We start from the raw sequence: 27547 nt of genomic DNA on the forward strand, positions 1-27547 counted from the left end.
GCCTAGGATGATTTAAAAGTCCCACACTTGCTAAATAATTCAACCTATTTTATGGCTATTTGCTTAATATCCCATTTCTGCAGAGTTGGTAAAGTGTCTGGCAAAAGGTCAAATGGGTTGCGCAGCTTCTCTCTGTTGAACTTCTGCTGCTTCATGGTGCTGCTCTCAGTATATCTTCACTTCTGATTGATTTGCTTAATGAAAAAATTGATGCAAAAAAGTCTTTTCTAATGAAAAGCGTGTTTGTCAATATTTTCCACTCCCTCTATGGATTTTTGTTACATTTTTGTTTTGATTACTAGCTCCTGACCTGTTTGTATTCTGGTTTGCTTGAAAACCCAAGTCTCTGTTCTATGTACAAAATATCACATCTGTTCTCATCTTGTATATCGCACCATGCTCTTGGGTGAAAGGCATAATGTTTATTTCCAGATCTTTTTGGGAGCAGATAGCATCCTTATGTTACCAGACCAGTAGAGTATTTTTGTATTCAGAGAGAGAGGAAAAATAACCTGTTGTGAGCAGCAAGTCTTTATTCCTGGTCAGAGGTGACTTCCCAGATAAAAGGAGATATTTCTTCTTTGCCTTGTGACACAAAGTCAGACTTAAAAAGCCTTCTAACTTGTTCAAAGTGACTCGGAGTCTGAAGAAGTGACAGTGCGTAAGACTGTGCATGACACACAATGCTGCTGTGTGCTTGTTCTGCAGATTCAAAGCACCCCTTTGGTTCTTGAACTCTTTTTAGTTTGATAGAAAACCCATCATAATGTTTGACTATTACAAAGCGTCAGCATCACAGATGTTGAACTTTACCTGACGTTTGTATACATCATACAAGATGTAGCGAGTGAAATTGGGTTACAGACGTTGTTCTGTGTTGTGGTGATGAATCATTTCTGTTACTGTTCACCACACCAGCAATGGAGTGCACAGCGGTAAAAGCACATTTTCACATTCCATTTGTTAGTTCCAATATAGATTTAATCTTTTTCTGATATAGCATTTTTCCCTTGGACTTACTTTGCTATTAAGCAGAGTGACTGTGAGGTTTCCTTTATTCAAAGAATAATTTTTAACTAAGAAGAATCCTATGTTTGAGGGGAAAATAGTACTCATTACCCAGTCCTCCAAGATTTTATACAACCGAGCACATCCTCTCGTTAATTTCGTTTTCCATGGTTCCATATTGCCAGTGTGACAGGTAAATTGTTGAGGTGAGACATAATAAGAACGCACTTGTGACAGAAGCACCTGCCTTTTATTTCTTACTGTTGTGCAAAATACTGGTGTCTTAGAACAGCAGATCTTACTACAGGGTTTTCTCTGCTAAAGTAGAAGATCATTCCTCACACAGGTACTGTGCACCCCTTCTTTCTCAGTTCTTCAGTGTAATATTGCTGGCTGGAAAAAAAGGTCTTTCACTGCCTATGATGCAATTTTTCTTTTTCTATTCCTCTAATAGTTTCAGCTAGCATTATGTGTCAGAAGGATTTGAAGTGAAACTTTGAACTCTGAATCGTCATGGCTGATCCAATTTTGGCTGATCAGGAAATACTATTAGCAACTTTTTGATGTGAAAGGGAAGTGAGTTGGTAGTCTCCCTTCTTACCCTCATGCACTGTATTCAGCATCGCAGGATATCTAGCGGATCTTTCTGATGCAGCAAACAGGCCACTGATCTATTCTGGGAGACTTAACCAGCAGTCATGTCTATCAGTGCACCAGTTTTCTTCTGGTTTAACTAGAAGTTCAAGATGAAATATTGTTAACAAATTACAGACTGCAAACTTGCTTATAACAATACAGCCATAAATGCACATAGATGGTAGAAATAGAATATTCCATTGGGGGAAAATTTCTCCAATTTCTCCTATTTTCACTGTGTAGGTCAACAACCAAGACTTGAAAATGAGGGGAAAAATTTCCCTAGTGTTGTGGCTTCTGTGCCCCTTTTCATGCTTGCATTACAGCTTTTAAATAGTGTAGAGCATTGAGCTTTGCCTATGAGAGGCAATTGGTATGGGTTTCTTGAGATTAAGTTTATCTGTCAGGCCCTGTGGTTTTGATGGTGACTAAATCAACAACAGATAAAACTACGCAGATTACACTGTTTGGAATAGCCTACTTTTTTGCCCCTTTTTTTTACCCATCTCACCTCTCTTTCTTTAATACAGCACTCAGAGCAGCTTTCTGTAACAAGGCTTTGCACAGAACAGGTGATGTTGCAGACATCCATGTTCTCTCCGTGAATCTGGGATTATCTTCAGCATGCCTGTTTAGGTACAGTTTCCACTGACATTATCAGGGTTTATCCAGGATAGATTTGTTTCTATTTTGTTAGCATTTATAGACGGATGAGAAGGTGAGTGCGTGAATGGTCCCTTTTGGACAGGGAGAAAGGAAAACGGGAGTTACAAAAAAGTAATTCTAACTTCAGATGGGAAAGGAAAATAGGAGATACAAGTCTCCAAGGCTTGGGGCACAAAATATAATTCCATTTACTTTCTATTAAAATTTCAAAATACGGACAGCAGCAGAAATAACTACTCTTTGATGACCTAAAAATCATGGGTGGTCAAAAATTAAGTGGCAGCCATGTCAATTACCAAGAATAAAGCTAAAACTGTACGTGTGATATAAAGCGATTCTAACATCTGTGCCTTTACCAGCCTACCCATAGCTCTGTCATTGTCAGATACCTGCAGGTTTCGCTGTAGCACGTACTTGCAATTTCCACTACGTACAACCCTTCTTCAAGGATTGGCTGGTCATTTCCATCAGTATGAGAGGTATTTACGAACCCTATAAAAAGGGCTGCTCGTCAGTCTAGGAATGATAAAACATATTGCCTCCAGATTACCAATTCTGAAAATGAAGCTGGCTGAAGGCAGTACGGGAAGTGTTTTCATATTGCAAATGGACACGCTAGTATACCTATCTCATAGCAAAATCATAAGCTATTTCATACTGCTTTTAAAACAATCAGCACAAAAAAGAAATCTAAAAGAATGCTCGGGTATCAGAAGCGTGGGCTCCACAGGAGGAAAACAGCTGAAAGGAGAGAAGCTGTTATCTGGATAAATGCAGATTTTGGCAAAAGGCAAAATCCATTTTCTTTTTTCAGAATTCAGCTGTATTTTTGATGCTTGACTTGGTCATGCATGCTGCCCCAGGAGATGACGCTTCCAGGTTTGATTGTTGTGAAGTATAACCTTACTTTTGAAACAGAAAAAATGACATACAATTAGTTAAACTGTACAGCTGTTAGAAATCTGGTAAGAAACTTCCGATTAATTTTTAAAATTGCAGGTCTTCATTTTCAAAAATTTTCTGAGCAGCATATCCAGAAAATCCTTTTGTAACTCAGAGAAACAACCACTAACCCAATCAGTTGGGATTTAAGTACAGTACTTCCATAAGCGTTAGGTCTCCATGATAATTCTAGTTGACCTAAACCTGTTCCTACTGGAATCAGAGTGAGTTTTACTTCTGGCGGGCAGGAAGTGCCGAAACCTCAAATTGTTTTGTTTTCTACTGTCTGACTTAAAAGTGGCTCATGTTCTGCAAAATTCTTGCTGAGTGTTGAAAAACTTTCAGGATACTTACAAAGCTGATACAAAATAACAGGAAATGTCTTGGCAGCTCTTTTAACAAAGTTGGTTAGCAAATCTTCAAGTGCTTAGGCATCTTCTTTCTTAATGTTACTGAATTGGTTATTCCTACAGACAGTGTCATAGAATCATTAAGGCTGGAAAAGACCTCTAAGATCATTAAGTCCAGCCATCAACCCAACACCACCATGCTTCCTAAACTATGTCCCAAAATGCCATGTCTACACGTTTTTTGAACACCTCCAGGGATGGTGACTCTGGGCAGCCTGTTCCAACGCCTGACCACTCTTTCAGGAAAGACATTTTTCCTAATAGCCAACCTAAACGTCCGCTGTCACAGCTTGAGGCCATTTCCTCTCGTCCTCTCACAAGTTACTTGGCAGAAGAGACCAACCCCCGCCTCGCTACAACCTCCTTTCAGGTAGTTGTAGAGAGCAAGAAGGTCTCCTCTCAGCCTCCTCTTCTCCAGGCTAAACAACCACAGTTCCCTCAACCTCTCCTCATAAGACCTGCTCTCCAGACCCTTCACCAGCTTCATTGCCCTTCTCTGGACACGCTCCAGCACCTCAATGTCCTTCTTGTAGTGAGCGGCCCAAAACTGAACACAGTACTCGAGGTGCGGCCTCACCAGGGCCGAGTACAGGGGCACGATCACTTCCCTGCTCCTGCTGGCCACACTATTCCTGATACAAGCCAGGATGCTGTTGGCCTTCTTGGCCACCTGGGCACACTGCTGGCTCATATTCAGCCGGCTGTCAACCAGCACCCCCAGGTCCTTCTCTGCAGGGCAGCTCTCCAGCCACTCCTCCCAGGCCTGTAGGGTTGCATGGAGTTGTTGTGACCCAAGTGCAGGACCCAGCACTTGGCCTTGTTGAACCTCATACAATTGACCTCGGCCCATTGATCCAGCCTTTCCAGGTCCCTCTGCAGAGCCTTCCTACCCTCGAGCATATCAACACTCCCACCCATTTGGTGTCATCTGCAAGCTTACTGAGGGTGCACTCAGTGTAACAGAATAAGTCTTATAGTCTCTGTGGCCTGAATGTTTTTTAAAAGAATTCTGCTATTCATTAGTGTTGCAGAACATAAAGAGCAAAACTTGGTGGAGATAAGTGCTATACACTACTGTGTATTCAGACCCCAAGAAAGACTTTCTTCATTTATTATGCAAGAACAAAGTTGCATGTTTACACTGCTTGCCTGAGCTGAGTATGTCATGGAAGAGAAATGGTAGGGATCTGCAGAGCCACCATGCACAGTATCACACAAAACCCTTACTTGTTCTGAGAGTGGTCTTCCCCACAGTGTTACCAAATCAAGAGAGAAACATGAATAAAACACAATAAGAGACTGTGACACAGGCCTGAGCTTCTGAAAAACATCTGATGTTTTGCAGTACTTGCAGTGCTATTTCATGGTATCTTTAATGTCACAAACCAGAAAATGTTAGTAGAGAAAAGGGAAAGATTCCGGAGTGATCTCTGGCTGCAGATGCATAGATTGTCCAGCAGCGGAACAGCTAAATGTGCCCCAGAAAGGGTTTAGTGGGGGGGGGCGGGGAAAAGACCCCACGATACAGTGTAGAAACCACCACCAAATTGATGCAGTAAATACTTGTTGGACTTTAAATGAAATAATTTTATTTCTGCTTTGTATGTCAGTTTATCCTGTGCGTGCATCCTGTTGGCTCACTAGACACATTCAGGCAAGCACAGGCTAGCTCTTAATTCTGGCCTTCGTACAGCTGCCTTGAGATGTTTACAGATTTATCTCTTCTGAAAAACATAGATTTGAGTATTGATGGTTTTCATCTGAATTATAAAGAATCCACCTAGTCGCTACCCTGTTGATGTTTGGAGATGTTTTAAATGATTGTTGAAGAACCAGTGTAGGAAGGATGGGAGTGTGCATTTGTGTGGGTTAAAGTAGGGTTGGGGACGTTAGCATAAAAAATCTGAATTGTGGTTCAGACATAATTGCTCATGTGCTACATAAGCAATAGAAAAATCCTGCACCTAACCTCCTTTCTCAGTATACCAACCTAAAGGCAGTTTTCCTTGAGTAAGTATTACTGGAAAGCCTAAAATACATTATAGGATTTCCTCCCACTTCTCCTCGTCCAAACTCTTGAAGTTTGCACAGCTTCAGCATACAGTAAGTCAAACATCAACAGAGCACTTAAGGATTTGATCAATTTTAAGTGTATAGGAATTTTTGTGATTCAGAAAAAGCACATATTCTAATGACAGGAAGGGTATATGGGTTTGGAATGAAAATAGCTTTCTTCCCCTTTCATCAATCAGTTTTATGAGATAGAATCCTGTTATATAAAGATAGCAATCTGTACAAATGTCAAGTTATTGAACAACTCTTTCATAAATACGTGGCAATCCATTTTAATACCAATCATTGGTCTTCACAATGAGAGTGAAATCCCTTTGAATTTTATTGATAGGTTAAATTTCTCTATGAAATACACTGCATAATTGCGTGTGTGTAGTGCAGTGCTGCAATAGGTGCAATGCCTATATAGTACCTGTTTTCTTAATTTTTCAACAGATTTTTCCTGAGACGGTGATGAATATTAGCACATGGAAATGAAACAGGATAGCCATTCACAGCATTTTAGTGAAAGAGATCATGCTCAGACTGCCGTGTAATTAATTACCCCTTCAGATATTATTTCATGTGGAGTAGATTTTCTTCTATTAATTTGCTATTTATTTGTGACCTTTAATTTATCACAAACGGTCTTCTTTCTACATCATAGGCAGCAGTGGAGAACAGCAATAAATTGTTGCGTTTCTCTCCTTAAATGACACTTACAGCTTGGCAGAGTTACAAGGAAGCTAGTAGCTTTGCAATTCAGGAGCTAAAATAAAGGGCTTTACAATGTAATTTTCCATCCTTGGCCCCCTGAAAAATTTTTACTTCCTTGAAATATTAGAAATACAGTTAAATGTGGGGTTTTCCCCTTCCAGAAGTCTCTGGGAGAAGCAGCCAATTGCGACCTCTTTTTTATTATTATTGCATTGGCCTCAGCAGGTGTTTAAAAGAAGTTTCTAATGCTAAACCTCTGAACCTACTTAGCTGCTTTCTGTTTCTTCCCTGTGTCCCCTTTTGCGGGGGAAGTTGAGGGCAACCCCTGTGCTTAGGTCTGCCCCAGGGAGCGCGGGTAAACCCAGGGAAGGTTGGTAGAAGCCAAGGCAGCGGTTTTTTTCCCCTTCAGATCCTGAAATGTCACTCTTCCTTCCTCAGTGCATATACTGTGTCCTGTAAAATCAAGCAAAACTGACCTCAGCTTCACTGTGACACTTTGAGAGAAGACTATTGAAGTGTGCACTGGAATTTTATGACTTCCAATCGGTAATGGTACATCTTAATGACAGCGGAAGCTAGGAATGTGATTGTTGTGGTTCAGAAAAGGGGGGCGGCTCTTTGTAAGTAGAAAGGAGCCATTTCTTTAAGATCTGGATTGAATATGGAATTAAGTAAAGGCTAAAATGCAAACCTCTAGGCCAATCCTTCAGCCTTTAACCTAAACGTTGGCAGCAAATAACGAAGGTTGTGTGCTATGACATTTTTTAAAAATTGCGATGGGTATAATGATCACATTAGTTTCATTAAAAACATCGAGAAGGGAAGGACTCATTTTGGAGTCTAAGCTGATGTGGTTTATTCACATGAAGCTTTTTAATATGAACTCATATTTATGTGAAAGAAAGTTCCATGGTTTAACCCCAGCCGGCAACCAAGCATCATGCAGCAGCTCGCTCATTCCCCTCTGGTGGGATGGGGAAGAGAATTGGAAGAGTAAAAGTGAGAAAACTTGTGAGTTGAGACAAAGACAGTTTAACAGGTAAAGCAAAAGCTATGCACGCAAGCAAAGCAAAACAAGGAATTCATTCGCTTCTTCCCATGGGCAGGCAGGTGTTCGGCCATCCCCAGGAAAGCAGGGCTCCATCATGCGTAACGGTTACTTGGGAAGGCAAGCACCATCACTCCAAACATCCCCCCCTTCCTTCTTCCTCCAGCTTTATACGACGTCATATCCATCCCTGGAGGCATTTAAAAGAAGGGTAGACGTGGTGCTTGAGGATATGGTTTAGTGGTGGACTTGGCAGCGATAGGTTAGCGGTTGGACTCGATGATCTTAAGGGTCTTTTCCAACCTTAACGATTCTATGATTCTGTGATTCTATGATATGGTGTGGATTATCCCTTGGGTCAGTTGGGGTCAGCTGTCCTGGCTGTGCCCCCTCCCAGCTTCTTGTGCACCCGGCAGAGCTAGGGGAGCTGAAAAACTCCTTGACTGGTGTAAGTGCTACTTAGCAACAACTAAAACATCTCCACATTATCACCACTGTTTCCAGTACAAATCCAAAACATAGCCCCATACTAGCTACTGTGAACAAAATCAACTCCATCCTTGCTGAAACTAGGACAGAAAGGGAAGGCTATTTTTCCTGACAGGACCTTTGGACATAAAATAATTAAACAGTTGTTTCTTTCCAGTGGTCGGATCGCCAGGAGGTGAAAGACTGAAATGGGCAGAATGGGTACAGCACTGCAGCAAGAAATGCTCAGAATCAAGTTAGGTCTTCTTGACTTTTGCGGAATAATTGAATTACTTATTTGCACCTCTCCAAAGAACGACAGTAATGTTTTACAGGCATAATGACGTCTACAGGTGTCTTGCATGGGGTTGTAGGAATTTGTCATGAATATTGCTCGAGCCTCATTTCCACCTTTGGCATCTCAATCCTTGACCCCAGGCCCTGCAGGCTTCAGGGTGTATGTGCGGAGCTCCGCTGCAGCAATCCTGTACATAAAGGTGCTTCTTGTGTGTCAGGGCCTTGGAGTCATCCGTGCTGGAGGCCAGGCCAGGCATTTTCACAGAATCACAGAATGGCAGGGGTTGGAAGGGACCTCTGGAGATCATCTTGTCCAACCCCCCTGCTTGAGCAGGCACACCCAGAGCAGGGGGCACAGGAACGCGTCCAGGGGGGTTTTGAATGTCTCCAGGGAAGGAGACTCCACAGCCTCCCTGGGCAGCCTGTGCCCCTGCTCTGGCACCCGCACAGGAAAGAAGTTTTTTCTCATATTGAGGTGGAACTTCCTGTGTTCCAACTTGTGCCCATTGCCTCAGCTTTTAACCTTGCCATTTATTATTTTACATGCTTCTAAAAAATTGAGCATAGATTTTTACTTTCTAGATGCCTGTATATTTAAACGAGAAGTTTCATAGCTTCAGGTTGTACAGTCTGCAAAGCAGAAGTTTAAAAGAAAAATAAAAAAACCCTGTGCCCCGAAATACACTGCTTTGTATTATAGGAGACTGATAAGCTAAACAACGAGGGGTATAATTAATTCGGTGTGAAGCTATGTTATGTTGAGATTCTACAGCAGCTTATCGACTCGTTCTCTCAATTAGAAAACCTAAAGAAAAATACATATGTATGAAGATTGATCGGCACCCTGGGGGGAAAGAACAAAGCTGAAGACCCGCGGCGGGCGGGGGCAGCGGCCCCCCTCGGCCCGCGGCCCTTGCCGGTCAGGCCGCGTCCAAACCGCCGTCGTCGCTCCCGGTGAGGGTGAGGGCGAGGGCTGTTTCCCGCCCCCCGGTGGCGATGGCTGCGGCGCGGGGGGGCGGGGCAGGGGAGACGAGGTGTCGCATGAATGAGGGCCATGGGGTGGGGGGAGGGGGTGGCCGGGCCCGCTGTTGCCATGGAGACCTTTGTGCCCGTCGGCGCGCCCCTCCCCCGGCCCGGCCCGCGCTGCCCGCGCTGCCCTGCCCGCGCTGCCCCGCTGGGCCGGCGCCAGCTGCTGGTCCCGTCCCACCCCGCCCCGTCCCGCCGGGCCTCGGAGCGGCCGGGTGCCGGCGCGGCGCGGTGCGGTGCGGTGCCGCCGTCCCTCCCAGCGCCCAGAATGGCCGGCAGCCTGCGCCGGCCGGGGTTTTTCCGAGTTTCTGTAGAGTGGTAAAAGGAGAAAACCAGCAACCAAACAAAAATGAGTAGAGCTGCTTGAGGAGCTGCTGCTGCTGCTGTTGCGGAGGGGAGGGGAGGGAAGCTCGGCTCGGCTTTGAGGAGAGTTCCCACAGCGAACGCCGAAGTGGTTAAGGAGATTAATTTACAAGTGGGCGACAAAGGTAAAGAGTTGAAGACAGACCGTTTGTTTGGGGCTCCTTTGTAATTTATTTGTTGGACATGAGAGATTGCGTGAGAAAGGGTATAACTTGGTTTAAACGTCACTTCTGAACGGCTTATAAATATTTTGGACCTCAGAATGCCTTAAATCCGGGTGCGCGAGGGTGTAGAGGGGGCATAATTGCTGGATGTTGAAGCCCACGTGAAATGCAGTCGGACGTGTGGCTGGTGGGTTTTGGTCGGGTTTTGTCTTCATTGAAAAAGAGGGTTCTCGGCTCAAAAAAAAAAGATAACCGAATACTTTTAAAGCCTATTAAAGGTAAGAAAGTAAATGTTACTCTCTAGTGGAAACGCCTCGTTTCCGCGAAGTCCTTCATGTCCGTCTTCAGCGACGCTTTATTTGGCTGTGGTTATTTCTTGTTGCAACTTGTCTAAAGCAAAGTTTGAGAAAAACAGTAATTCCACTGAGATAAAATAATTTCACGGGCTAATCTTTCTGGTGCAAAACGTATTTTTGTAGGTGTGTGCTTTGAGCTTACAGACCTGTTGCTTTGTACTTTTCCCCTAGAAAAATAAATACTAGATGATCAACTGCAGTGATAGCTCTTTTCCAGTTTATAGTCTTAAATAGCGGAGAATGGGATTTGCATCGCTTATAATTATGTTTAACCTTTAAGTCTTTAGCAAGCTTTTTCAGGTAGATTTTTTTTTTGTGTGTAGATGGGTCAGCTAATTTGAAATTCATTACAGAAGATTAGTGAAAATAATGCATGGCTATGATCTCCCAGTTTTATCTGGTGCAGCTCAAGTGCCCGGGAAATGTGACTGACTCTTCAAGGGATTAAATAAATTAATTTCATGCGGAAGTCAGTTATGTGAAAAAGTCCCAACAGCCTTTGCTGACACAGATCTCTATGCTTGTTAAGGTAACAGTTTATTTACTGGTTTGACCTTTTGGCCGAATCCAAGCGAAATATCTAAAATGTAAAAACAACCCCCCGACTCAAGACACTGCAGGAATATGTTGTTATATAGTAATAGTTTTTACCAGGCGATTGCATTATTCAGATTAAATGAATATGCATGTATCCTCCCAAAGTCCATAACGAAAAAAAAGTATGGCTTTGAGGGAATTTTCTTCTGATATTGTCATAACTGCTAGTTTTTATTAGTTAAAATTGAAACAAAGGATTTTCTAGATCGAACTGGTTTAACTGCTCAGTCTTAAGCTAAGGCCTGGGCTTTTTTGTTTGTATTTTTTTTTTTTCCTTTTAACACATATTCCAGAGTATTCAGCATGAAAAAAATCTTACTTCAGATGTTTCAATCTTTAATAGACCAATAAAACTGCTTTAATTACTTCAAGATCAAGAACTAATTTCATTTCAAAAAAAGATTAGTAAAACTAATTCAGTGTTTGACGGGTGGTCAGTAGTTTAAATGCTTTGCACGGTTGATCCAGGCTTGTTCTTTGTTGATCCAGGCTTGTTCTTTGTTGATCCAACTACTCATTTCAACTTATTTGTACCACTAGACTGATTTTAATAAGACTGCTTAACTTGTTTTATGGTACTTCTGAGTTGACAGTGGTGTCTTAAAGCATGCTCGCTCCTGTGGGTTCTTCCAATAGCTATCTAATTGCATACAATTTAATTTTAGTGTCTTCTGGAGTCACGTGTCCAGAAACTTGTTACCTTCCTCTTCTCCCCTCTAAGACGCGCTGTGTAAAGACCTCGGTTAGTCTCAGCTGTGGGAAGAACAATAAAGTGACTCAGAAACAGCTGTGAAGGGACTCGTGGAGCCCTTGGTGACAGAGCAGTACCTGAAGTTGTTTTAGCAGTTAATTCCAGTCTCCTCCTCTAAAGTCCTCTGAGTCAGGTGTAGAAATAAAAATTCACTGAAGTCCCTAATAGAGTGTGCTCTCGGTGGAACCTCCTGCGGTTGATAAATATTTCAAGAAGCTGGAAGTTAGTGATACATTTCAAATGCAGTGCTAAGCCAAGATACTTCATGGTCCTTTGCATACACATTTGCATTATTCATTTGTGCTGTGCAGGTAGATAATGGGCCAAATTTATCTTTGGTGTTACTCCACTGATTTCTAAGTAACTGAACTAATTCAACCATACCTGTACATCTTGATTTTTGGAAGTTCAAGGCAAAGTTGGGATTACTTCAGTGATTTTATTATACAGGTAATAGTTGTTGATGTGTACTGACTAATGATGTTCAGTAGCTTGGGCATTCTTTCATTAAAATAGTTGTAAGCAAAAGATATAATTTATTTTTTCTTCTACTTTTTCAGAAAAAAAAAAAGTTCAGTCTTCTAGTTGCTGAATCCTAAAGTGACTAACAGAGAGGTACAATAAAATAGTTTTCTGTCATTGGTAAAAATTAATCCTAATAACCTACTGAAGTAGAAGGTCTTGACACACATTTTTGTAGCGTGATACTTACTTAAAGTAGAAACTCTCTCTCCATGCGTTAAGCAGCCTTCCAGACAATCGGCCTGTGACACTGTGTGCTACGTTTGTGTGTGTGCACACATACAAATACGTATGTATACAAACCGTACATGTATCTGTACTTTAAATATATTAGGGGTTTTCTTTAGCCTATGAGGAGAGGCAGAGGTAACAGAAAATGGTAGGCCCTCATCTAACAGCATGCACTAGATTTAAAATGCGGACACTGGACAGGCCGTTCAGATGGCAGAGTACATAATGCGTTTGATGGAAGCTACTATCCCTACATTTAAGTCTGGTATATTGAAGCAGTTACTGGCTTTTTGGGGGTGGATTCTTGATTTTATTTATTTATTTTAGTAGAGATTGATGTTGTAGGAAATAATTGGGATAAATTTAATGAGAGATTTAACATATTTCTTTCTGAGATCCAAAGAGATCCTTTCAGAAGACTCTTATCAGGGGGGTTCATGCTGTTATAAATGGTTTCTGCCAGAGGTTAAGACCTTTGTATGACATTCTTGGAACAGTCATTCCATTAATTGGCTTTTGAAAAAGATAACCTGACAGTTAAACCAGGAACTACGTCCTCCCAGCCGTGAACACATGCAACACATCTCTATCAATCTGGAGTGCTACAGAACTGTGCAGTTTTCAGAATCAGAAGAAAAAGTAGTTGGAAACACAACTACATGTCAGTTGAAGTAATCCTCTCCTTAACACACCCTGTGCCCAGTGCTTTCTAATGGCAGTGTGTGTGGCCGAGGTATTCAGCAAAGGTCCTTGATTTTGTGGCAGTGTGGTGGAGCAAATCAGAACTTGGGACTTGATAAGAAAAATGTCTATACATTGAGTATTATATTGTCTGGGAATTATCACAGTTGTGTATCATTTGTATTTAGATGAGTTCTAAAACTTTTATTCTCAGTGGACCGAAATGTGTTGAAGCCAAATAGTTTCAGCAGCTTTAGAAGTTGTCAGAGAAGCTAAGAGCTGGAAGGCTGTAAAAGTCGACTGAGACTGCAGTAAGCATTCATTGGCAGTTTCTGCTAAAACTATAGGCAGAGAAATAGTATCTGTTTGAACTGTTGAGTTATAACATTAAATCATTTGGTGATCAACAGGCACTCTGACAGGTGTCATCATGTTGGGTTTTTCTTGTGGCCTCAGTTTTCCTGGTAGTGATGAATATAGATAATTTTTGGTTGAAGGGAAAACTTGCATTCTTCTAAATAGTATTATCACTGAGCATGTGTGCACCATGTGCTAAGATATTTTGATGGAGTAATAAAGAAATTAATACTGATTATTACCATTCTCTTAGGGTTGTACAAGTGTTGTGTAAAGATACCTACATCTGGAGTGATAGCAAATAGTTCTTTAGGAAACTAACCTTTTTTTTTTTTTTTTTTTTGGTAGTACATACAGGCTCTCATTCTGGCATATGCACGGGCCTTTATTTCAGCTGAAACATGTACTCGTTCCTTGTTAGACTTGCACAAACAGTGGCTCAAAGATGATGTTGGCTGCCACGGTGAAAGGTAGACTGCATGTCTAGCCTGGAGGATGGCCCAGCAGACTGTGTAGAAGGTAACAGCATCTTTATTATGGTCTTGATTGTGCAGTTGCTCACTTCTGTTCTGTGAAACCACTGCACAGTTGGAATTGGTGGTAAATCTGAAGTCTGACATGGTTGTGTTAGCCTCTGCAGCTTGGGTTTCCACTCTTTGTTTTTTGGGTGAATTTATTGGTAACCTTAGTTCTTCAGTTACAGGCAGTTCTATTTTGATTTCTTACCTGAGCTGACTTGGTCCAATATGGAGTTTGTTCTTCTGTGCTTCCAACTCTTTCAGCTTTTCCTAAGTGTCAGAGTTTATGAATGTGCAAAAGGGACATGTCAAAACCTGATACAAACTCTCTTGCATAGAATATGAAGATGAGTCCATCATTGATAATATCAGAGGGATGCTGTTGGCTAAAGTGTAGATAACAAAAAAGTGAAGAGCTGATATCACACGCTTGTAGTTTTTTTGCTGTTGTTTTAATGGCTTATCTTCAGAAGGGTCAATATTTTGTCACTGGGCCCAGTCTAGCATGAACCTTCTAATGCTTTTGTCTTTTAGACTGTCAAAGCTGTTAGTTCTCACAAGCTGGCCTTTAAGCAAGAGAAAAGTCAGCCTGTTGCTAGAAACCTTTAATTTAGAAAACCTCAAAAATTATTCTCCTGTAAGAGATGATTAATTGTCAATAAATAAAGACAAAGAATTAAAACAAAAAGATCTGCTAGCAGAGGTTTTAAACAAAAAAAAAAACCCCAACAAACACTCTGGCAATTATTTCTTTTTTTTTTTTTTGTTTTATTTTCTTCAGGGTTGCAGTGCTACACATCTGCCCTGCCCTGATTTCAGATTAGATTTCTTTTGGCTCCACAGCTGAGTCTCCCAACTGGCTTTGGATGTGCTACAAATTTAATAGCCAAATCTCAGATTGAGGCTCAAGCATAGACATGGCTCAATGTCAGTTTTCTGTGAGGAGCAAGTTCTCATCTTTGTGCTTGTGCTATGCTCCTTTTCTTCATCTCACTCTGCACAGTGGCTCAGTTATTTTTCGGTGTCTGTCTTTCTCTGACATTCAAAGCCATTATCTGTGCACAGCCCTATACTCCTAGACTGTGGGTCCTTTATTTTACTCTAGTATTTTTTTTTTTCCTAATCAATGATATGCAGTAAAAACTGGAACAAGTTCTCAGATGGTTTAAAATGAGGTATCAAGATCTACTGAAATTAGTGGAACTTGGCTGACTTAGAGGAGGTAAGTCTGTGTTGGGTTGCTTTGTGGTACCCTTGTAGTTGTGGAAGACTTACCTGAGCTTCCAGAATTGATAGGGTTTGTGCTTTTTGCTGAAACCAAGTTGCACGACTGCTTTAAGTAACTTCATATATAGTCTACTAAACCACATATTGGCATACCCTATGGAGGAGGTGAAACGTCACCAGCTTTATCTACAGTCTAAATTTTGTTTGAAATCATTCACTCAGAATGATGTGATTAAAAAAGGAAAAAAACCCCTCCTATATAGACTGTGGTAGCCCTTGGGCTTTCATAAATAACTTCACAGCATCCTAATCATATTTGTTCCCTTCTAAACAGTCATAGGGTTAGACATTGCACTGGAAGGCATGTGCTCGACACTCATAATTTCTTTGTTTAATTTTAACCAAGCACAGATGCATAAAAAATCATTCCTAGTAAATGATATGGTGGTGCTAGGATTAGGTGAATAGCTTGCTTTCCCAAAACCATTAATTGAACAAACATATAGAAAAGAATTTAGAGCAGTTTTATTTTAATTGTTCTCATATAAGATTAACATTACATTACATATTACATGGGAGTAACCCCTACATTAATCGTATTTCCTTCTTCATAATTTTTTTCTGCCTCGGTTCACTTTAAGCCTGTGTGCTCTGATGCAGCAATGCTGTGTAATTTTAATGAGAAATAGTAGATCTTCTGTAAGACTGTATTCACTACCAAAATATGAAACGTAGTGAAATTGTAGTTATATGGGTGGGGAATTTTCTTCAATAACAAAATGGAGTATATAGATTTCTCATTCATTTTTTGTCATAGAACTTAGGCTTTAGTTATTTCTCACACCCCTTTTTAGAGGAGATCAGGATATACCTCCAATTTCCCATTACTACAGATAGCTGTATTCGCTGATATGCTGGCGATCCATGTTTTTTTGGTTTTTAAAGAGCATTGCTCTAATTTTGTTTCATAGGTGAAATAACTACTACTTCGTTAGCTTTTCAGCTATAATTTTGCTGTTGCTCTAGGTATCCTATGTACTCTATTTCTAATAAATACCTACCACAAAAATGTTTACATTTTTTTAGTGTACCTGTAAGCATCACTTTTTGAAGTGCCGCTGTCCCTCTTCAGTAAGCTTCTGCAGTTGTTTAAAAGCCCATGTATATATACATACAGTGCAGAATGACATAAACAATTGTATCAAAATTAGCCACATCAAAAGTAGCTCTGCATTTAAACAGGAACTTAATCTAGAACTTGCATCTATATACTCTCCCAGTGTTTATTGCACAACTTGCCTGGCTTTGAAGAATGACATTTTACACAGCAAACTGTTATTTTTACAGTACCTTTTACTTTGAAAATCAGACTTGCATTCATTTGTTGTGAGGAGCCACACTGTCCAGTTCAGCTGACCGAGTAGGCCAGAACTTTGTAGCTGTACCTCCATGCTGGAGACCTAAAGCTAAGTCATGACTTGAGGGAGAGAAGGGGAAGGAGGAAACAACGTACATGTTCTTAAAAGGTACTGCCGATACATTCTTTCATTTGGACATATAGCTCAGATACCGGTTCTTCCAACCAAAGGAAAAGGCTGTTCTTACTTTAACAGAGCAGTAAAAGTATATAGACAGCCTCAAGCAAAGATGAAGTTAGGAAGGGTTACAGATCCACCACATGTTGAATGAAACCGAAGCACCTTTCCAGTGCCCCTTTTATGCATCTCAGTATTAGGTTCCACCGAAATGGAATGGGTCAACAGACTGGTGAAAAGTTAAACTTTTTACTCTGGACTATGGCAACAGACTATTTGGAGGATTACCTGAACACATTCCTTAAAAGTTATGGGATTTCCTTTCATGGATAAGCTCTTGTGATCACACCTTCTTGAAACTTGCATCTTCAGGCTGCCTCCTCTAGCCCATCATGGCAGGATATTTTTTTTACATTTGTCAGTTTATTCATAGGTTAGTGATGACTTGCATACAAATGAGGTAGCATTTCTTCAGAGCACGTGCAATACACGTATGAATTTCTCTCTTTGCAGAAAATGCCACCTGTACTAATATGCTGGAAATACCAATAGTCTACTAAGTATATGAAATGATATTTATACCCTTGCCATCTGGAAAGACACAAGGCACCTCAGCCTTCTGAATGTGCTTGGTGATGTTTGAGAGAAACAGGAGGAATAACTTCAGCTATGGCTTCTTTGTCATCTGTTCTCCTGCAGGTGCACGCACTAAGACACAAATGGTAGCATTTTGTAGATTAAGACGTGTACTGTTTTAAATAGTACCAAAATTCTACATACTTTGGACTGTAAGCCATTGTTACTGTATGCAGACAAGTAGGTTACAGAAGAGTCACCCATCACTTGTGCTCACAACAGCAGAGGACAGCAGCCGTCAGCTTACAGTGCAACTGGAGGCCATTTCTGTTACTCCCTGGATGTTCAGGTACATGGCTAGTAAGTTTGTTTGTACGGTGCAGCATCTGAGCTAAAAAATTTTGACATCTGTGACTTGAGTTTGCACTTCTCCGCTTTTCTAGGAAGCACAAATTCCAGAAGCAACTTGAAAAGTTCGGTTAGTCTGCTAAGCAGCCAGCATTTCTGGGAGCCAGGTGAGATTACCTCACCGGGTAGATGTAGTCCTTGGAGTGCTGCTGGCTGATTCCAGCATAGCCTATATGAGTTATGGGTCAGTAAAAGCGTGGTAAAGATAGCAGGAGGGCATGCTGAAGAGGATGCTGTATGAACTTTTGCATTTGTTCTCAAGTAGTTTGGGTATGTGCAGCCCATGTTTTGGTTCAAAAATACAGAAGTGACAAGGAAACAGTCAGTTATCATAATCCATAATAAATGACAGCAAGTCAAGTAAGGGATGTGTGTCCAATATAGCATGCAAGCACAAACCTATCCTTAGGGCAGCAGTCAAAATCACGTTGGGGTTGTTTAAGAGTTCTCCTATTGAAAATGTTCCCATGGTGGCTCAGACCACTGTGGGTGTCTCAGGCGGTTGGGAAGGGTGTCTGTTCTGGCAGGCTGCAGGGTGCCCTTACTTCCATTGGGTCTCCTGACTCTGAGAGTCGTCTTCTGTGGCTTATGCAACTTTCAGAAACATAACATTTGCTTTGATAACTGTTGCTTTGGGAGTAACTGAGCGTGGCAATGCCACAGCTCTTCCTTCTAAACTTTTGCTCTGTGTTCGCTCCTGCCATCCGGTCCTGCTGTGGAAGAGGCTTGCTAAGTTCTCAAATGCTGCTCTGACTTAGGGGTGTCATTCTCTTATCTGATAGTATGTATTGAACCATATGGTATGTTTTTCATTAGGAATTACGTGAGCTCATCTAAAACCAGAACTAAACTCTTAAGTTCTCTTTTAGCTATTGAAGTGCTTAGAAATTGCACATATGGCTGTGGTAAATGCAATACTAGAGATAAGTGGACTTACTTCCTCCTAAACAGAAATGCACATGCAAATAGTGCCTGCATTCACCTGAGTGAGGCTTTATTTTGTCTATATATGCATGCAGAATAAAGTGTTTTTTCTATATTTCTGATTTGCAGACTTCTTTCAAAAAATGTGATTTTAAAAAATATTTTGGTTATTATTGAGTACTCAACATTGAATATTGACTTGATATTATTGAATCCCACTGTTGATTCAGTTGGCTGTTAGCAATCAGTGTTTTGAATGCTTAAAATCTCCTATGCCCTTATTTGACTGTCAGCATGCCAATGAGCCCGATCATTATTGTTTGCCTGCACTGTCCTTATTGCTTCAGGACACCTTTCTGTCATGACATAATATTTTTTTATATATTATGGAATTCATGTTCATTATGATTTTTGTCATTTACCTCATGCTGATCTCCACTGATGTTTTGAAACACACACGAGAAAGACACAGTATAACTGAAAAACAGTATTTTTTTTTTTCTTTTAAATTAGGTTGAAAACTGATTTTAAAAAAAAAAACCAGTTTGGCCCAGTTTACCAAAACCTCTGCAGGATTCATGGACAGCTTGTTGGCTGAAGCTCAATAGCAGGAGAAGCTGTAGTCGGATCAGTTCTGCCCTCTTCAGCAGGTGTAATTCCAGTTGATGGAAATTGCAATACATGGTTTCAGGGGACATGTGGATAATGTGTCCAGATGATAGCAACATCAGCAAAGTATAGAAAAAAACATGGGCAGATGTCTGCCTTATTCTGTCTACATGGTTACATGTACTTAAATTCACTCTAATGGAGTTTATCTACTGTCATGTTGTGGTTTGCTCTGTCACAGAGAAGGATTTTATGGGAGGCTGCTAAACAAAACAGTCCACCTGTTGTAGCAGCTGTATTTTGCAGTGTTTTAGCTGCAGATTTTTTTGAACTTTTTTTCCCCCCTTAAATCTTTCTTTCCAGCCATACTTGAGTGTTAGGTTTATCTACAGTGGGATGAATTGCTTTGTGGTTTTGACATATAGCAGGTTATTCTTGCAGTGAGACTGGATACTTCAGACCTTCACAAGCAGAAAGAAGATAAATTACACACTTTTCAAACTTCACCCTTAAAAAAAAATGCCTCTAGGTTTATTTAACAGAATGATTTTTATTTTTCGGATTGGCTTTCTACTGTGTGTGCCAGGAGTATAGTCAGTTCTGACATTACTGAAATAGAACATTGACTAAACTTGATCGATGGAATATTAAAATACATCAATAATTATTGAAAACATTTAGTCAGATTGTTAAATTATGAGTCATTGTTCTTCAGGTCCATTTATGTATGAATGAAAGTGGTGATGAATCCAGCTGTCATGTAATCAGGAAGTCCTGTTGTCAGTATGTGGATATGGATAGAGCATCCCATGTCTGTTATCTGCTCCAGTCTCTTCTCTCTTCGTTCCCACTACTAGAACTCTTCGAAATTCTAAATCATGTCTTGCAAATTTAGATTGTATTTTGTAAGATTAATTAAAAAATGTATCAAACTGTAATTTTGAAGCTGATGTGAGTATTTAAAGAAAAGGGGTTTTATCTGTTCTTCATTTAATGCAGCGTGAAATTAACATCTGAATCAAAGAGCAAAACTTTAGTAAATAAGATCCAGCATCTATTATGAGGCCTCATTATTCCATATACATAGGAATGTTTTCAAAGTGTAATTTTTTTCTTCATCCGAAGCTGTTCAATATGTTTCCCCCTGTTTTTCAACAAGGCATTGTGTGTCGATGTTTGTAATTAGATCGTTTGCATACAGTGGTTGTCATTAAAAAGTTAGCATTTTCAGTAGTTACAATAGACAACAGTAGTTATCCAAAGTTTCCCATTTCTACATATTTAAAATTATAATTTAGGTCCATAGTTCCCATCATGCTAACCATTATTTTCAGTGTTATTTCTCACATGACTGCTTCTCAGGCTTAAGTTTGTTTCACTGTAAATAATTTTGTAGTCTCCATTTGAGTGGGATTCTAACTGTAGAGTGTTTTTTTTAGGTAAAACATAGTTGAAAGTTATTTGCCTGAAGTCCTGTATCCAGAGCTGTGCATACTCCGTTGCTATGGAGATACCTGTCACCTTATTTTCCTGAGGAGCAGACAGATGAGCGTGGTACCAAACGTGCCCGAAGCAGTGGTGTGCATAAAACTGTCCGTAAACTCTCTGGCAGGTACAGAGCCTTTTTCACTGGATTGAGAGATGTGCTCTGTAGATTCAGGAAAGGAAACTAAAATCCTAAAAAAGGTTGGTATCCACTTCAGCACACCTCCAAGAGGTTATGCTCCCCTCGGTCCAGTACTGACAATAATCAAGCTGCCAAACTTTGTAACAGAATTAGGGTTGGTTTTCCAGACTGCCTGGGAAGACAGGAAGGACCTGTAGAGACTGTACCTTATGCTTATGGTAGTAATGGATCTGAAAGGGCTCCCTACTCTTCTCCTGTGTCAGACATGAACTGGAACAACAAAAGATAGAAACTGTTTGCAGTGTGGAGATATAAAGCTGCTTCAAGGGAAGGTAGCTGATTTATAGGGGTTAACTTTTCAAAATCCTTCTCTCTAAGTGGTATTACTCTGTTGTGGAGGGCTTTGCTCTTCCAAAAAGAGATGTGGAAGGTGGCTAGAGGCACTTTATATTCCGATGGTGGTGTTGAAGACATCCCAAACACTGTTGCAAGGTCTCTGCCCCCTTTTCATGAATGTATTCAAGGGAGGCAATGCTGTATTTCTTTCTGTCTGTCTCTCTCTTTCTGACTTTGCTCTGCAATGGACATGAGCCAGAGAAATGTCTCTCCCGGTCAATGCAGCCTCTTGTTTGAGGAAATGAAGTAGAGTAGAGTGACTACAGTCAATGCATCCCATTAAATTATTTCTTTCATTCTAATTCCCATGACTTTGCTTTTGGAAATGATACACACTTTGCCAGCCATGTAATGTCTTTTACCAAATAGAAATCAAGCCTTAGGAATGGGAAAGTAGCACAATAATAAGCAAGCTTCAGTAGAGGTGAAATTTGGCTTAAAATCCTGATTTTGGTACACTAAAGATGTACTCTTCCTTTTTAAGACAAAGAGGAAGTTACTTTATAAATTTCCAGCACTTGCTAAGTAATAAGTTTGATGTCATATTTTGCTTGTCAGGTGGTTGGATATTCTAAAATACACAAGGAACAGACAACAGAACAGGCCCAGAAAATTAAGCAGCCTTTCTTCTATTCTTAGAGTTTAGCATTGCAAATGTTGCTGGAACTTGTGTATTCTAGGCTGCTGAGACTCTCCTGGAAAGTGTCTGAATCAAAGGAGCCAGGCTTATTCAGCAAAGAGGCTTCTCAGCACTATATCCAGTGTAGCTTCTCAGGTAGAGTAGGGCAAGTTAGCATTTCACACGGGACAGGCTATTCTTGGAATTGGAGAGTGTCTGTGAGCAGAGAGGAATGAACCTTGCAAGATAGGACAAGATGGCCCATCCGTGATCAGTTCAGAAAAAATAATATTCTCCCATATAACTTTTCATATAATTGGACATCCTATCCATTCCTACCCCTCAGGCAGGCAAGGGAAAAGTTATACCTCTCACAATGGCCAGAATGGGAAGACTCATAGAAATCCTCTTTTTTTACTGCAGAGTTGTTCTGGGAGGGAGAGTAATTTTAATGGTGCAGAAAGTTACCTAGTACTGTGTGCATGGCAGCTGTCTAGTCAAATTTTTCTGCTTCTCAGGTGACATGTATTTGCTTCCATAACCTTGGTTATGCTAGTTGCAGACAGGGGTATGCCCCTTAATCCCAGGCACCAGAACATGCTGGGGGCCACCTAGCTGGCAAGCAGCTTTGCAGAAAAGGATCTGGGTGTCCTGGTGGACACCAAGTTGACCATGAGCCAGAAAATGCCCTTGTGGCAAAGGCAGCCACCAGTATCCTGGGCTGCCTTAGGAGGAGTGTTACTAGCAGGTCAAGGGAGGTGATCCTTCCCCCTCCACTCTCAGCACTGGTGAGGCCACACCTGGAGCCACTGGGTCCAGTTCTGGGCTTCCTCAGTTCAAGACAGATATGGACATATTGGAGGGTTTCCAGCAAAGGGCCACTAAGATGATGAAAGGACTGGAGCATCTCTCCTGTGAGGAGAGGCTGAGATTGCTGAGACTGTTCAGCCTGGAGAAGAGAAGGCTCAGGGGCAATTTAATCAATGTATATAAGTACCCAAAAGGAGCGTGCAAAGAAGATGAAGTCAGGCTCTTTTCAGTGGTGCCCAGTGACAGGACCAGAGGCAATGGGCACAAACTGAAACACAGGAGGCTCCATCTGAACGTTAGGAAACACTTTTTCACTGTGAGGGTGACTGAGGACTGCCACAAGTTGCCCAGAGAAGTTGTGGAGTCTCCCTCCATAGAGGTATTCAAAAGCTGCCTGGACATGGCCCTAGACAACTGGCTTTAGGTGGCCCTGCTTGAGCAGGGGGGTTGAACCAGATGACCTCCAGAGGTCCCTTTCAACCTCAACCCTTCTGTGATCCTGTAAAGATACCTGCCATGCGTGGTTAGGACCTATGTGTGGTCCTGATACATTGCATCGTGGTTTGTGAGCAGGTTGGGGTTTGGAATTGGCCAGAGTAATCTTGTGTCTTTGATATGTTGTGCAAGCATAGATTGCAATTCCAGATTCTCGTTATTTCAGGATAGCCAAGATCGTTCAGAAGTGTCACATTTCATCTCCTTTCTGTCTCTGAGACATTCACCTGTGCAGATCATATGGCTGTGACAAAACAATCCCAACACATACATGGTCTCAAGATGCTGGAAAATCCAGTTAATACTTTGGTAGCACATGTCTGGTGTTGGTGACATGTGAAGTAAAAACGAGGTCCGCTTGTGCTGTTCCAGTTAGTGGTAAGTGCACATCTCTACCTCCCCTTAACCAAGGAGTGGCTAGAAATACAACTGCCACAGCATCACAGGCTGCCTACTCTTGGACCTGGGAGCAGAGGGGAGTCGAGCGCTTGCCGTCCATTGCAGATCTCCTTCCATTTACCTGCACAACTGGGCACTTGAATGGCTGTATCATTTGTGTTTGGACCACAGCGGCTCTCATCAGACACAAAGGGAGGTTTCCATGCTGTGTGGTGTTGCCTGTGCCTTCAATCCCTCCCAGACTGCGCCATCGGCTTCGCTTCCACACCTGATTTCTCAGAATGCCTTGTTCAGGGAGGAGAGGGGGAGCTTTGCTGAGGCCAGTGGTTCTCCTTGCCTCTCTGCCTGGCCAGTTTGGAGTGGTTCTCCTGGCGCTGCCATGGAAACGGTGCCTGCAGTCTCAAAAGAGGGAATGTGTGTGGCATTCAGCCGCTGCCAGATGTGGGGAGGAGAGAGCCTGCATCTTACCCAGTCCAAATCTCCACTGCAGGGAGAGACATCAGATTTAAGATTGGGGGTGGGGGGTGGGGGGGGGGTGGAGGAGAACAGATATGGCTCTAAACCACAGCTCAGAAACCATGACTGGAAATAATTTCAAACTCCCTTTCTGCCATCAAATTCCCTTAAAGCACTAAATTTTAAATTGAGCGTGTGCTGATTGTTTTTATTTACTATGCCTTTCCTTTGAGTTGTGACTCCTACCTGCTTGTTCTGCACGTGGGATTGGGGGCCTTAGTGATGTGCATTGTATGTGCCAGGTCTTGGACAAAATCTTTGGGGTTATCAACACTGCTGGGAGGTTCCTGCGATCATCACACTGGGATAGAGACAGTTTTGATCACTGTGCTTTGCTGTAATAAAGTCTTGAATTTCAGGTGACTTTCATATTAACGTCAATGAAATATACTGATTGCAGTTATGGAACAAGTTGATTCATTCCTTATTTTTCCTCTCCTTTCTCTTGTCTTTTTCTTTCGTCTGATTCAGTGAAAGTAACAATGATTCCTATGGCTCTCTTACAATTGTGTCATAGCAATAACTCTGATATCCCTCTTGAAAGGAACACCCCTGTAGAGATGCTTCTGTCCATTTTAATCTACTGACAGTTCTCTGAACAGTGTTTTGGTGGTAACTGACTGGTCTTTGAACTGAAATCTGTTCTGTAATTGTGGAAGCAGCACCACTGTTTTAGTGAGTCTTGGTAATTTTGTAGTGCAGCAAGTGTTGATTGTGTGTTTTATCTCCCAGAGTCAAAACCACAAATCCAGTCCAGTAGAGTATATTTAATTTTTTTGTTCAATTCACAGTTTTACTTAGAACGAGTAGTGCAAATCTGGGAGTCCTTTTGTTTGTTTATTTGAGGACTCAACAGCAAAACTGTTTTGTGTTTTATTGGAGAAATGTCCCAGATTCCCAATCTGGATGTTTTGTGGATTAAAATCTGTTTTTATGTAAAAAACCTGATTCATTATGTTTTCTAGTTTCTGCTTTGTGGCAATAAACATATGTTTCACTAATGAGAATGGCCATTGTTGGTTGGACAACTTGTCTCTACCAATGACCATGAGTATATGCTGAAGGAAGAGGCCAAGAACTTATGATACTGTCTCCTAGTACTGAAAAGCCACCTGTTTTCAGATTTCCACAACCCAGTGTGCTTAGTAACCACCAAAAACATGACTGTTACATATAGAGCTATCTTCTTTCACTTGTTTTCAAGTCTGGCTCTTATTTGCTTTGTTTGATATGTCCTACTTCTTGTTCTGGAAAAGCTAGTGAATGTGCCACGTGATTTTTGTAAACCTCTGCCAGGTCCTCCCTAAGCTGTCCCTTTTCCAGACTGAAGGTTCCTATCTTCATTATTCCTTGTACAGAATCTATTCCATACCTTCAGTTATCCTTGTAGCCCATTTTTCTAGGTTTTCAGTTCTGGCACATCGTTTCAGACATGGGAAGAGCTGAACTTCACACAATTTTCAAGATGTTGGCACACCATGAATTTATTCAGTGGCATAAGGCTGTTGGTGCTTGTTATCTTGTTAGAAAAGCTGATGATCAAATGCTAGTGAGATAATACTCCTGTGGCAGCCCACGGAGCTGTTCCTAAGATGACAGAGGCATTGACCAGCAGAGCTCCTGTAGGGAATGTGGCCATTTGGGTAAAGGACAGAGAGAAGGGCCTGGTACTCCTCGCTGGGCTGAGTAGGGTGGGGACCTCACCTGTGGGACTTGTTGCCTGATGGACCATGAAGCTGGCAGGCATAAGACCTGCAGGCAGAGCTCAGCAAGTTATGCTGCAGCAGGGTGAGTGAGCAGGAAACTAAAAGGATGTCAAACAGCGATGCTGCAGGGGGAAGGACCAAGGCCTCAGTGTGCAGACAAGAGAAGAACAGAGGCAAGCTTAAACAGGGAAGGAATAGCAATGCACAGAACAAGACACCCTGGAAGCTTGTGACCTCTGGCAGCAAGGCAGCAGCTCTCCCCTCATCAGGAAAAATTCAGCTGAAGAACAGCTATGGAGTCCTGGGAATAGACTGGGAAGATGAACACATTACCCTGGAAGAGAGAACCAGGCCAACAGCTGAAGTAGTCTAACTTCTCAGGGAAAAGAAGTATCGAGTATTAACAGCAGGAGACTCATTTTTGTGGTAAACAGAGGGTATGCATCTGATGACCTGACACAAAGTCATGTGATGTTTGCTGCATGCCTTCAGTCAAAATACAGCACAGAGAGTCAGCCAAGACTCCTCAAGGCCAAGGACTTGCTAGTCTTCCACGTGGGCACCAATGATACTGCAAAGTGTGATCTGGAAAAAAATTAACCAGGACTGCAGAGTCTTGGGTTTAAAGTAAAGGAGACAGACACTCAGGTTGTTTTCTCCTCAGTCTTGCCAGGGAATGATGTGGGCAGAAGCAGGCATATCATTTAGGTCAACACCTAGGTGTGTAGGTGGTGTCACTGACAGTCATTCTTCTTCCACGATCAAGGGACTATGATCTACCAAGCGAAGAGATCCACTTTTCAAAGAAGTGCAAGGATGCCTTTGCCAGTGGACTGGGGAACAACGAAGTGGACTTTAAATGAGGGTTAAGGCAGAGTGGAGACAGTCAAGGCTGGAGGGGACAAGGTGGAATCATATGTGGAGCAGAGCTGTAGGGGAGGCTACCACACTCCCCCAGAGACAAGGAGCAGATGGTACATCATCTCAAGTGCCTGTGCACCAACCCTAGTGCAATGGGGAAGAAAACAGAAGTGGAGTTCCTTGTACAGTCACAGAGTTACAATGTCATTGGGATTAGAGTAACTCAGTGGGAGAGCTTATGTCTGGAGTCCTACAATGGACAGTTAAAACCATAAGGAAAATGAGAAAGTGTAGAAGATAGGTAGAAGAGAAGAAGGGGTTGTGCTCTGTGTAAAAGAACTATTTTAATAAACAGAGGTCAGCTGTGGTCAAAATCAAAGCCAGTGAGAGAGGCCTCATGCTGTCTGCTACAGAACTGGACCAGGAAGAAGACGTGGATGAAGCCTTCTTCATTCACCTCCAAGAGGCCTCAGACCTGCAGGCCCTGGTTCTCAAAAGGGAATTCAACCATCTTGATATTTACTGGGAAAGCAACATGGTGGTGTACAAGCAATCTGGGAGATTTCCAGGGTACATTGAGGACAGCTTCCTTGTGCAGACTGTGGATGGACCACCTAGGAACAGTGCTCTTCTGGACTGAATGCTTGATAATAAAGGCCTGTTTGGAGATACGAATATCAACAGCAGCACTGGCTGCAGCAGCCATAGGAGTGTAGATGCCAAAGGGCTTGAGGAGGACCTGAACTTCAGAAGAGCAGATTTCAGCTCACTCAGGGAACTGTTAGGAGGGATCCAATGGCAGTCTGTCTTGGAGGGCAAAGAAGCTCAGGAATTTTGGGAGATTTCCCAATACAACTGCTTCTTGAAGCATAAGAGCAGTCTATCCCCCTAAGCAGGAAAAGGAGCAAGCATAAAAAGAAATCACTTGGAAAAAAACTGAGCTACTATGAAAGCTCAGATGAAAAAAGGAGCACTAGAGCAATGCAAAAGGGGGTAAACTCCCAAAGAGGAATACAGAAATACTGCTTT

At 41.7% G+C, this 27547-nt stretch overlaps 1 protein-coding gene across 7 annotated transcripts in view; it reads left to right on the forward strand.

Annotated features, from left to right (window-relative positions):
- CTNND2 (catenin delta 2) overlaps nucleotides 1-27547 on the forward strand; it is a 686661-nt gene that overhangs the window by 221906 nt on the left and 437208 nt on the right. The window contains exon 1 of one of the 7 annotated variants that reach the window (XM_075084269.1): nucleotides 9390-9758. The exons of 5 other annotated variants lie outside the window; for them this stretch is intronic. The gene's annotated coding sequence lies outside the window, so the exon portion shown is untranslated. Of the gene's footprint in view, nucleotides 1-9389; nucleotides 9759-27547 lie in introns of those variants that run through there. One more of the 7 variants, XM_075084272.1, reaches the window with a different exon arrangement.

This window comes from Phalacrocorax aristotelis, chromosome 2, assembly GCF_949628215.1.
Source record: "Phalacrocorax aristotelis chromosome 2, bGulAri2.1, whole genome shotgun sequence".
In the NCBI taxonomy this organism is placed as follows: Eukaryota; Metazoa; Chordata; class Aves; order Suliformes; family Phalacrocoracidae; genus Phalacrocorax; species Phalacrocorax aristotelis.